We start from the raw sequence: 12,388 nt of genomic DNA, 5'->3' as shown, positions 1-12,388 counted from the left end.
AAATATTTATATCATAGTTGAAGGAGACAATGGTAAGTGATGATACCACTAATAGAAAAAGGGGAGTGATGTTTGGGGGGCTAACTTCTTCAGTGGAAAATGATAAATTCATATTATTTTGACTTTTGAGGTCCCAACAGAATATCCAAGTAGAAATGTCCTTCATGTACCTAGAAAGAGAGAAAGGTCAAGGCGGGAAAGGGAGATCAAAGTCATTAAAATAGAGGTAAAGTCATGCTAACTCAGGTCAGAAGGTAAAGTTACATGGCATACCTCCCCCTTCACTCAGGTTCTAGCTCGTTTGAACTCACTCATATATCACCTTTGCCTAAGAACCTGTTCTGTCTAGGCATTTCAGTGGGCCTGGCCAGGTAGGCAGCTCCCTATCATGCTCCATCCCCTATCACGGATCTCTTTTGTCCTTAAGCCATAGATAAGAGGGTTCAGAGTGGGTGGGATAATCAGATAGAAGTCAGCCAGTAGGACCTGGACAGGCAGTGGGACCAAGTCCTGTCCAAACCAGGCCACATAGATGGAAACCATTCCTGGTAGGTAATAGAGGGCCATAACTCCAACATGGGAACCACATGTGCTTAATGCCTTGGCTTGGGCATCCCGGCAGGAGAGATGGAATACAGCCTGAAGAATTAGGCTATAAGAGGTAGCAATGAAGATCACATCAATGCCCACAATGATTGAAGAACCAATGAGACTATAGAGGTTGCTTGGCATATGGTCAGCGCATCCCAGCTTGGCCACAGCCATGTGTTCACAGTATGAATGGGGAACCATCAGAGAGCCACAAAAGGGCAGGTGACTCACCATCCAGCTCAGAGGTGTCATGAAAGTGGTAGCTCTGAGGATAATTGCCACACCTATCCCTAGCATTGTCCGTTGTGTAAGGATGGTCTGATAGTGCAAGGGTTTGCAGATGGCCACATACCGGTCAAAGGCCATAGCCAATAAAATTCCTGTTTCCACAGCTGTGGCTGCATGGACAACATACATTTGAATGAAGCAGGCAGCAAAGCCAATAATTCCATCACCTGACCAGAAGATGTTCAGCATTTTGGGGACCACAGAAGTTGCCATAACAATGTCCACAATAGCCAGGACACACAGGAAGTAGTACATGGGTTCATGCAAAGCAGGGTCAACCCAGATCACTGTCAGAATGAGACTGTTTCCCACCAAAGTCACAACATACATGGTGCCTACCGGGGCCAGCAACCAAAGATGGCCGTCACTTCTAGGCCTGGGATGCCCATGAGGAAAAATGTAGCAGAAGGTGATGTATGATTGGATGACAATTCTAGCATCTGCTGGGGACCTTTCCACTGAAAGAAACAAAAATATCACAAGAAAGACCTTCTTGATTCTTGTAGCCCTCAAGTCTGCTGAGCTATATTTTTTCATACTTTTTTAATAATTGATGAATAAAGTATTGAAAGTACTGAGAAAAAGTTAATGGGAAGGTCCATAATGAAGGCACCTCATTGTAAGGTCTTTGAATTCATTCTGTATACCCTTTTGAACATGATTTTATTTTCCAGAGGTTATAAGAACATTGACCCTGAATAGTATTTAGAAATCATGATAACTCCAATCATGGTTTATATTTGCATATTATTTTCTTTCTTTCTTTCTTTTTTTGAAGAATTTATTTTTTTTCTTTTAAATTTATTTATTTAACTTTTAACATTCATTTTCACATAATTTTGGGTTTCAAATTTTCTCTCCATTTGTCCCCTCCCCCACCCCAAAACACCAAGCATTCTAATTGCCCCTATCACCAATCTGCCCTCTCTTCTATCTTCCCTCCCTTCCCTTCTCCCCATCTTCTCTTTTGTCCTGTAGGGCCAGATAACTTTCTATACCCCATTACCTGTATTTCTTATTTCCTAGTAGCAAGAATAGTACTCGACAGTTGTTCCTAAAACTTTGAGTTCCAACTTCTCTTCATTCCTCCCTCCCTACCCATTCCCTTTGGGAAGGCAAGTAATTCAATAAAGGCCAAATCTGTGTAGTTTTGCAAATGACTTCCATAATAGTCGTGTTGTGTAAGATTAACTGTATTTCCCTCCATCCTATCCTGCCCCTCATTGCTTCTATTCTCTCTTTTGATCCTGTCCTTCCCCAAGAGGGTTGCCTTCAAATTTGCTCCCTCCTCCCATTGCTCTCCCTTCCATCATCCCCCCCACCCTGCTTATACCCTTCTCCCCTACTTTCCTGTACTGTAAAATAGGTTTTCATACCAAAATGAGTGTGCATTTTATTCCTTCCTTTAGTCAAATGTGATGAGAGTAAACTTCATGTTTTTCTCTCACCTCCCCTCTTTTTCCCTCTACTAGAAAGTCTTTTGCTTGCCTCTTCTATGAGAGATAATTTGCCCCATTCCATTTCTCCCTTTCTCCTCCCAATATATTTCTCTCTCACCACTTAATTTCATTTTTTTAAGATATGATCCCATCCTATTCAATTCACTCTGTGCTATCTGTCTCTGTATGTGTGCATGTGTGTGTGCATGTGTGCATGCATGTGTGTGTGTGCGCGCGCACGTGTGTGTGTGTGTGTGTGTGTGTGTGTGTAATCCCACCAACTATCCAGATACTGAAAAGTTTCAAGAGGTACAAATATTGTCTTTCCATGTAGGAATGTAAACAGTTCAACTTTAGTAAGTCCTTTATGACTTCTCTTTGCTGTTTACCTTTTCATGCTTCTCTTCAGTCTTGTATTTGAAAGTCAAATTTTCTTTTCAGCTCTGGTCTTTTCATCAAGAATGCTTGAAAGTCCTCTATTTCATTGAAAGACCATTTTTTCCCCTGAGGTGTTATACTCAACTTTGCTGGGTAGGTGATTCTTGGTTTTAGTCCTAGTTCCTTTGACTTCAAGAATATCATAATTCACGCCCTTCTATCCCTTAATGTAGAAGCTGCTACATCTTGTGTTATCCTGATTATTTTCACAATACTTGAATTGTTTCTTTCTAGCTGCTTGCAATGTTTTCTCCTTGACCTGGGAACTCTGGAATTTGGCCACAATGTTCCTAGGAGTTTCTTTTTTTGGATCTCTTTCAGGTGGTGATCAGTGGATTCCCTGAATACTTATTTTGTCCTCTGGTTCTAGAATATCAGGGCAGTTTTCCTTGATAATTTCATGAAAGATGATGTCTAGGCTCTTTTTTTTGATCATGGCTTTCAGTTAGTCCCATAATTTTTAAATTGTCTCTCTTGGATCTCTTTTCCAGGTCAGTTGTTTTTCCAATGAGATATTTCACATTATCTTCCATTTTTTCATTCTTTTGGTTTGTTTTGTGATTTCTTGGTTTCTCATAAATCATTAGCCTCCATTTGTTCCATTCTAATTTTGAAAGAACTATTTTCTTCAGTGAGCTTTTGAACCTCCTTTTCCATTTGGCTAATTCTGCTTTTGAAAGCATTCTTCTCCTCATTGGCTTTTTGAACCTCTTTTGCCAATTGAGTTAGCCCATTTTTCAAGGTGTTATTTTCTTCAGCATTTTTTTGGGTCTCCTTTAGCAAGGTGTTGACCCACTTTTCATGCTTTTCTTGCGTCTCTCTCATTTCTCTTCCCAGTTTTTCCTCCATCTCTCTAACTTGATTTTCAAAATCCTTTTTGAGTTCTTCCATGGCCTGCGTCCATTGAATATTTATTTTGCATGTTTGGGATACAGAAGCCTTGACTTTTATGTCTTTCCCTGATGGTAAGCATTATTCTTCCTAATCCAAAAGGAAGGGAGGAGATATCTGTTCACCAAGAAAGTAACCTTCTATGGTCTTATTTTTTTCCCTTTTCTGGGCATTTTCCCAGCCAGTTACTTGACCTCTGAGTTTCCTCTCCACACCCACCTCACCTCCAGTTCTGCCCAGCTAGTGCTTGGGGTCTGAGATTCAAATGCTGCTTCCCAGCCTCAGGGCTTTTGGTGGGGGCAGGGCTGCTGTTCAATGTGAGATTAAGTTCAGCTGCTTGGGTCTGGGCAGGGCCACCACACGGGGCTCAGTTCCCTCATGGGGTTTACGTGGAGACTTTCAACAATGGATCTGAGCTCCTGCCTGCTTTGGGAGCCCCTATCTGCTGCTACCTCTGCTGCTGCCTCCCGAGGGGGCTTGAGTTATGGAGGCACACTGTGCCCCTCTTGGCAAGCTGGAAAGACCCTCTCACTGACCTTTGGTGCCTGTGGATGGAGGAACCTGTGCTGCTGCTGGAGATTCTGTCCCTGAAGCCTGCTTGGATCTGCTTCCCTCGGTGCCACGTGCCTGAGGCAGGGCTGGACTCTGCTTTGGGACCGGTGCGTGACAGACCTTTGGTGTTGGTTTCTCAGGTCTCTCTGGAGCAGATATCTCCTCTATTCCATTGTTCTGTGACTTCTGCTGCTCCAGTATTTGCTGGGAGTTCTTCTTTACAGGTATATGGCCTGTGGGTTAGGACCTAGCATATGTGCATCTTTCTACTCCGCCATCTTGGCTCCTCTCCCTTTGCATATTATTTTCTTCACAACTTTATGTAGTAGGTAGAGATAACATCAATTTTTCTGTGTTTCCTTTTCTATTAAAGGGAGATGAGTAATCTATGGTCACATTAAGTTAATAAAATATAGAACCAGAACTCACAGCTCTTGACTCCAAATCCAAAGCTCCTCCCACTCTCCTGTATTGCCTTTCTGTCATACAGTGAGACATAATATAGCTCCAGTCTTGTGAGTAATTGCTCTTCTTAGCATTATCCTGCTTCCAAAGTGGTACTGAATTCAGTCCTTCAAGGGTCTGTTACTTCTCCACTGATTCTGGTATCATTCCTACTCACTGAAAGACTTCATGAATGGCTGAAAAAAGTCTCACTTTCAAGCCAAGCTCTTAGTGATGATTCAGTGTTGTAGGCCTGGCTGACTTGACCCTGGACCCATACTAATTTTCAGGGCTTGGCACTTAGCTGACATTTCCATTAAGAATTCAGAGCCATTTCCAGACCATGTTGAGCTTCTGGAGAACTCTATTTTCATTTTGGATCACCACAAAAGGACTAAACAACTTTGCATCATTGGTCCCCATAGGAATCATGTTCTGCCTTATAAGTGACAGTAATACTTATGGGGTCACAGATTTAAAAGGAAAGCACAAGGAAGCATTTGTTAAGCACTTACTATGTGCCAAGTGTGTGTTCATCCTTCGTTGTTGAAGTAGACCATACCATCAGAGAAATAATGACATGACTTGCACTTGACTTTGTTTTGAATGAGGGAGGGCTATGCAGGTCACCAGCCTCACTTCTCCTCCAGAATCACATGAATCCAGTGACCAGATATTCATCAGGATGACTGGAGATGACCCAGGATGAGGACATAGGGGTTAAGTGACTTGCCCAAGGTCACAGAGCTAGTGAGTGTCAAGTGTCTGAAGTGAGATTTGAATTCAGGTCCTCCTGATTCCTGCACTGGTGCTCTATCCACTGCACCACCTAGCTGCTCCATGTGCCAAGTGAGGACATCTAGGTGGTGTAGAGCATAGAACATTGGTCCTGAAGTCAGGAATCTCTGAGTTCAATCCAACTTCAGACATTGACTACCTGTGTGATGGTTGGCAAGTCACTTAAACCCTTTTTGCCTCAGTTCCTCATTAGTAAAATGGAAACACACTGGAGAAAGGAATGCCAAACCACTCCATTTCCTTTGCCAAGAACACCCCTTGAACAAAGTCCATGGCTCATGTAGAGTTGGACATGACTGAATGACCGAATAACATGTGCCATGCTAAGTGCTGGTGATACAAATAAAAAAGTGAATATAGAATGTAAACTCTTTTAGAGCAGGGACAATTAGTAGGAGACAATACGCACAGGGGAGTACAGACCATGGGATGACTATTTTTGGTATTTTGTTTTGGAAAGTTATTGAGATGAATACAGCTGTATGAATCCCCTAGATCTAGGGGAGTAGATTGATGCACCACTTCCAGCACTAATGATAGATTGTTTATGGTACAAAACTCTCTCTCTCTCTCTCTCTCTCTCTCTCTGTTTCTCTCTCTGTCTGTCTCTCTCAGGTATCACCTAAGTTAAGTCTTTCTTGATCCTGACCCTTCCTCCCTAACTATCTTATATTTAACTATTGAGTATTTATTCTCAGTGGCCTAAGAATATCACAGAAGATGTTTCAGTACGCAGAAGAGTAGAGAAGTCCAGAAAAGTAATACCTTCACCCATCAGGTGATCCATGGTAAATTAGACACTGAGGACATCATGGCCTACAGTTCAATGTCCCTGGCATATTGGTTTCTCAATTCATGTCTCTAGTAAGTTCATGTAAGCTTACACCTATATGAACACTGTATAAATTGTGGGAGACTGTGATCTAAGTTTATGTGATGGACCACTAGATAATTACTTATGCTTTTTCTTTTGTTTATTAAACATTTCATGAGTAAGAGTTAACCTCTACTTGGCTAATTTGTTTTAATAGAAAACATACAAGTGGGGGCTGGAGGTTCAGAACTCATAGTTTTGAGATACAACTCTCCATACCAGGGTTGCCCCTAGAATATCTGCCCTTTGGGGAACCACCTGGACACGCACAGTGAGTACAGGTCATGTGAGCACTCTGACTTCAGGAACTGAAGATCAATGCCATTTGGACGACATGTGTATATTTAAATGCTTTTCTCCTCTGACTCAAACACCGTCTACTTTCAAGAATCTTATATTCTTTTCTTGTTAGTGCATCCCCAGGGACTGGCACATAAAAAGCACTTAATAATTATTGAGTAGGGAGGAAATTTCATTGGATGTTCTATCAAAGGACCATGAAATTCAGGCATATTTTGTGTATGAGTTTCTCTCATCTCTTAGTCTACTAACTCTATTAACAGTCCCCTTCCTTAATAAAAACCCGTGGTGACAATATAATGGACAAGATAACCTTCACAGGCTCCCTATGATGACTTTATGTCATCAGGTCCTGACAAATTATATTCCAAGAGGTGTGAATGTGGTGAATGTGAATGTGAATGTCAAAAAAAATTCAAAAATGGGAAAATGCCGTGGGACTGGAACCTGGTAAGTGTCCCAGATTTCAAACTAAGGACCAGTGATCTTTACTTCCATTTTTGTCAAAATTTTAACCTTGATGGCTTTTGAGCATCTAGAAAGGAAAGCATAATCAGTAAGAGCCAGCATGAGTTCATTAAGGACAAATCATAGCCAAATTTAGATGCTGGCATCAAGAAGACCTGAATTAGAATCCTGTATCAGATGCTTGCTCACTGCGTGATCCTGGACAAATCAAACCAAGCCACTTAACCTCCTCTCTCAGCCTCAGTTTCCTCATCTGTAAAATGCAGATAATGAAAGTACCTCCCTCGTTGGGAAAACAAATGCAATATATTATTAGATTAACTTACTTTTTTCTTCCTTCCTTCTTTTGTTCCTCCCCCTCTGTCCCTCTCTTTGGAATGCTATATTGTCAAAAACTTTTCTGAAAGCAAAATTGCTGTAACTTTATTATCAACAATGCTATTATTTACCTGAAAGAAATTTGTGCTTGGCTTTTCCACACTTCTTCACAATCTATCTATAAGAATTGAAGGGCTATATCACAAAGGATGACACTGAGGTCATGAACAATAAGGATATGTCCTAAAAGACAGGAATATATCACCAATACCCAGAGACCTGAGACCAAAACAGCTGAGGTTTCTACTACCACTGAAGAGAACAGCTGGGGTAATAGAAGATGATATAGTATTGGTTGGAGGAAAGTGGTTCCTTTGGGACCAGGTATACTTCTAGGGATCTTAGAGGCCCATAAAGGAGCCATGAGAACTCCGCTGATAGTGGCCAAACTTCTCGAAGGAGAGGATTTGCATCCCTAGAGTGTTGTGCAAGGTGATAGAGAATTTTACCTCCACTCTTAGCAAACTATGGAGATGGACTAGGGAATGAGGATGGTAGTGGGTTCCACTGCCCAAGAACTTCTGAGCAGGATGACCTTTCTAAGACATCAAACATACACATGTGTCCCAAGGCCAGTTCCACCAGAAGATGAAGTGGCTTGTCCTTCACTTCATCATAACCTGCCATCCTGTAATCCATCTTTTTTGCCCTCTCCCCAGGTCTATCTTACCCTTCTACAAAGCCATCCAGAAGCACAATAGCAGAGTGGGGGTAACATGAGATCTACCAATTCTCAAGGAAGGGAATTCTCCTCTTGTCCTCTACCCCAGCTCTTAGATATCAGTGCTTAGGGAAAAACCCTGGCTGTCCTGCCCTAGTTATGTCTCCATAATTGTTCTACCTCCTGTAAGCCTACCCATAAATCCAGGTGATATCTAAATTAATCTACTGGGTAATTATAGTAGTTGGCCCTGGGGCCAGCAGGGGGCTTAGGGAAATGATGGTTTCTCAGAGCTTGATTCACTGGGAGAATAGCTTGTCTGGTATCCATTGCTGCCTTCTAAAAATACATCTGTTTAAATGCAACTAATGTGCTGTGGTCATAATATGGTTTGGGAGAATTTGGAGTAGCGGATAAATATATAATATTCATTGGAAACTCGGGTCTAGACATCACGATTTGAGGGACAGAAGAAATCTCTCTCAAAGAAATGAGCCTAAATATTCAACTCAGTAAATAGTTTGAAAGAGGAGCAAAACCCAAGTGTTCAGAGCCCTGGCATTCCACTCCCCCTCCCAATATCTTCCCCTACTGACTGGGATATTATATGTTTCAAGGATTACTGAGTGACGAGGTTGCTTTCAGTCCTCTCTCCCTAGTTTCAAGGATTACTGAGTGACGAGGTTGCTTTCAGTCCTCTCTCCCTAGTTATCCCCTTGTTTCCTTAGAGTATCCTATTTTTAGGGGCATATATAACAGAAAATCAGGATCAGTGTAACAATCACCTAGACAGAAAAGGGACCTTTGAAATGAACCATTGTCTAACACTCTACTGAAAATGAAGAAGCAAGTCCAGAGAGGTACAGGGTCACAATGCCTTAGTCAGTAAGATCTGGTTTCAGTACTTGCCTCGTCTACATAATGACTCTGTGACCCAGGGCAAGTCATTTCAGCTGGTCAGTCTCAGAGAACTGCATCTAAGTAATAGTAAATAGGTTGCTGGGTCTGGAGTCAGGAAGATGAGTCTTCCTGAGTTCAAATCTGGCCTCAGACATGTGATCTTGGGTAAGTCATTTACTTTTATTTGCCTCAATTTCCTTATCTGTAAAATGAGCTGGAGAAGGAAGTGGCAAGCAGCTCCAGTATCTTTGCCAAGAAAACTCCAAATGAGGTCACAAAGAATCAGACATGACTGAACAACAACTTAGAGAGTTGCCTGAAGCACTAATTTGAAAAGAATTAAACTTCAAATTAGAAAAGAAAAATTCATTAAGTGTCTAATATATTTCATTTGATCCTCACAACAACCATGGGAGGTAAGTACTATTATCATTGCTGCTTTACCAATGAGGCAGACAGAGGTTAAATGACTTGCCTAGGGTCACACACCTAGGAGGTGACTAGGGCAGGATTTGAATTCAGGTTTTTCTTACTACAAGTCAAGGACTCTAATGGTGACACTTAGCTGCCTAGGTATGTAACTGATTTGCACTGATAAAGTGCTAGCAGTTCTCTACACCAATAAAGTCTCAGGTTCCATTAAAAAAAAAGTGTGCATGTATATGTGTATATAATATATTTGAAATTGTATGTAACATAAAGTTCTATATAATTCTATATACTTACACAATATATAATTCTAAAATATAAATTACATTATATAATCATATAGTATATATGAGTAGATGTTTTATATACATATGTATATAATTCTAGAGTTCAGAAATTACTTTTTTACAGTAGCTCTTTGAAAGTAATTTAATAGAAGCATTGTTGTTACCATTTTATAGAAGGACAAACTGAGAATGTTTTCTTTTTAAAATTTAAATAAAAATAACTAGTTAATTGGTGAAAACAGGGCTTTAACTCCTCTCCAGATCTTCCAACATCCTAAGTCCCATGTTTCAATGTCACTTTCAGTCCTTTGCTTGACTTGTAGGAGGTCATGGTAGAAAAATATCTCCTAAACAATTCTTTAACTTCCCATATTCCTCCCTCCCTCCCTCTTTAGTGACCAACTCCATTGAGCTTTCTCTGATGTGGCTGCCACAATCTACTAAAACTCTAAATCCTTCTCAAGCTCCTTGTGTGTAATATCATGATATAGTACAGACTAAATGACAAATTGAGGCACAATTAGTTAAGTGTGCTTGCTTCATGGCCACTCCCATGTTGCTGATACTACCTGGGAAGGTGTGAACTAGACTTCACAGCCTCTCTAGTGCAGGTTGTGAATCTAGGAACTTGCTAAGTCAATGACTGAATGAGCATTGTATTCGCATGTAGGCACCATATTTTAGGAAAGATATAAACTGGAACACCTTTGAGGAAATAGGCAAGGTTCAAAAAACCACCTTACCAGGTGAGGTATGAGGCTAGAAATAAGTAGTTAACATGAGGACGACCTGGGGATTTTGGTGAACCATAAGTACAATATCACTCAATAGTTTGATTTAGGTATAACATTCAGAATGAGATCACTTGAAAAATTCCTTTTTGAAAGGGAGTCTATAACTAATAAATGGATTGATGATATATATTAGGGGAGGAAGTTTTACATACCAGGAGTTCCCTATCTGTTCTTCTCACATCCCCCCAAAATTATGTGTCTAGGCTATATTTATCTTAGTGTATTTATTAAGAATCTATTATATGCCAACCACTAGAATAAGGTGCTGAGTATCCCCAGCAAAAGAAAAATAAAACAAACAACAACCAAATAAAAATGGAAGTTACTTCCAGGAGCTTACATTCTAATGGGAGACATATATACACACAAGCAGCTGGGGGAGGTAAGTACTACTTACAACTTTGGGAATCAGAATTGTCCTTGTGTAGGATGTGTCATCTGAGCTCAATCAATGGAGGTCACGGTTTTGTTGTACTTCCCCTAGATCAGACAATACTTGGAACATTTTGCCCAGCTTTGTCAGTATCATTTGTAAAAGGTGCCCACAACTAGACTTTGTAAAGAGAAGGACAACTAGGGTAGTGAGAAAAACCATGATATTTAAGGATTAATTGGAGGAAATGGACAGGTTTAAGCAGGAGAAAAGAATACTTTGTCCATATCACTCTTATCATGTGAAAGAGGAAACAGACTTTAGCTTGGCCCTGAGGAGCAACCAGCCTTGGACAAATGAGGAGATGAAGTCCTCAAAATGCCTTCCCATGACCTCAAAACAATTAGAACGAACCCAAAATCTCAATGGAAAGTTTGAAAATTTAGTACATTCTATGTACTAAAGGTTTCCAGTTAGAGACTGGATGATCCCTTTGGTAGGAATGTTGTAAAAGAGATCCCTTCAGTGACTGGAGGTCTTTCTTCATCCTTTAAGAATCTGAGACTCTGTGGTTCTCTACTTGGTGACTGAGTGCATAGGAAGATATCTTAGGTCAAAAATCCTACATAGGACTAGGGGACTGAAGAACAGCAGTGCTGAGGATGAATCTGATGGTTAGACTGTTACCTGGGAACTATCATTTCCATGTAGCCAGTAGAAGAAAGGTTCATTTCTGGACATGAATGAGACTGGAATGAAGCAGCCAATGTCTGAAGCTCTTTTAAATGAGTTCTCCCAACATACTGTTCGTTTCATTTGCCCAAAGGGCAAGGTCTAACTCACAGAAATTGCAACAAAGTACACTAGCTGAGGCAGAAGTTTCTAAGGATTTAATTTTCTCACAATGGAAGCATTTCCTTAGTAGGCATTGAGACTCTGAGAGCATTAAATTATACCAGAGAGGGATCCCTTTATTGGCGGGAGGGGAGAAGATGTAGAAAAGAGAGGTTTCGACTAAAATAATTCTGTGGTCCCTTCTAGCTGTGATTGGCTTATAGGATCATAGAGTACGTGTTCCAGATGGGGTTTTGTACTCCCTGCACTGTTCCTGCCTTCTCTTGGTATTAGAGTTGAAGGTCAGAGAATTATCATGATTGGGACAGTCTTTCAATCAATTTAAGATCTTGGTATGTAAAACTGGAAGGGATTTTACAAATAATTTAATCCAATTTATTCATTTTATAGTTGAAGGAGTGAGGCAGTAAAGCCTTCTTGCTGCCCATTTCTTCCTGGCAACACATCTAATCACTAGTGGGAAGTCCATCTTTTGCCTTTTTTGATAGTCAAAGATATTCCATTAGTTTCAACTCAGATACCAACCTGGTTAAGATGACTTTGGGTTCACCTTCCTCTGAAGAACTGCTTCTAGATACTTCTGTTTGAGGATCCAAGGATTTTTCAGAGCATAGACTGTGCAAGTCAC

The 12,388-nt window shown here is 40.7% G+C and overlaps 1 pseudogene; it reads right to left on the bottom strand.

Annotated features, from left to right (window-relative positions):
* Window positions 1–354: 354 nt before the first annotated feature.
* Window positions 355–1,319, bottom strand: LOC140507630 (olfactory receptor 52I1-like; annotated as a pseudogene).
* Window positions 1,320–12,388: the final 11,069 nt, after the last annotated feature.

The sequence above is a fragment of the Notamacropus eugenii genome, chromosome 5 (genome assembly GCF_028372415.1).
Source record: "Notamacropus eugenii isolate mMacEug1 chromosome 5, mMacEug1.pri_v2, whole genome shotgun sequence".
NCBI lineage: Eukaryota > Metazoa > Chordata > Mammalia > Diprotodontia > Macropodidae > Notamacropus > Notamacropus eugenii.
The sequence above is the reverse complement of the archived record's forward strand: the minus strand, read 5'-3'. Positions and strand labels throughout refer to the sequence as shown.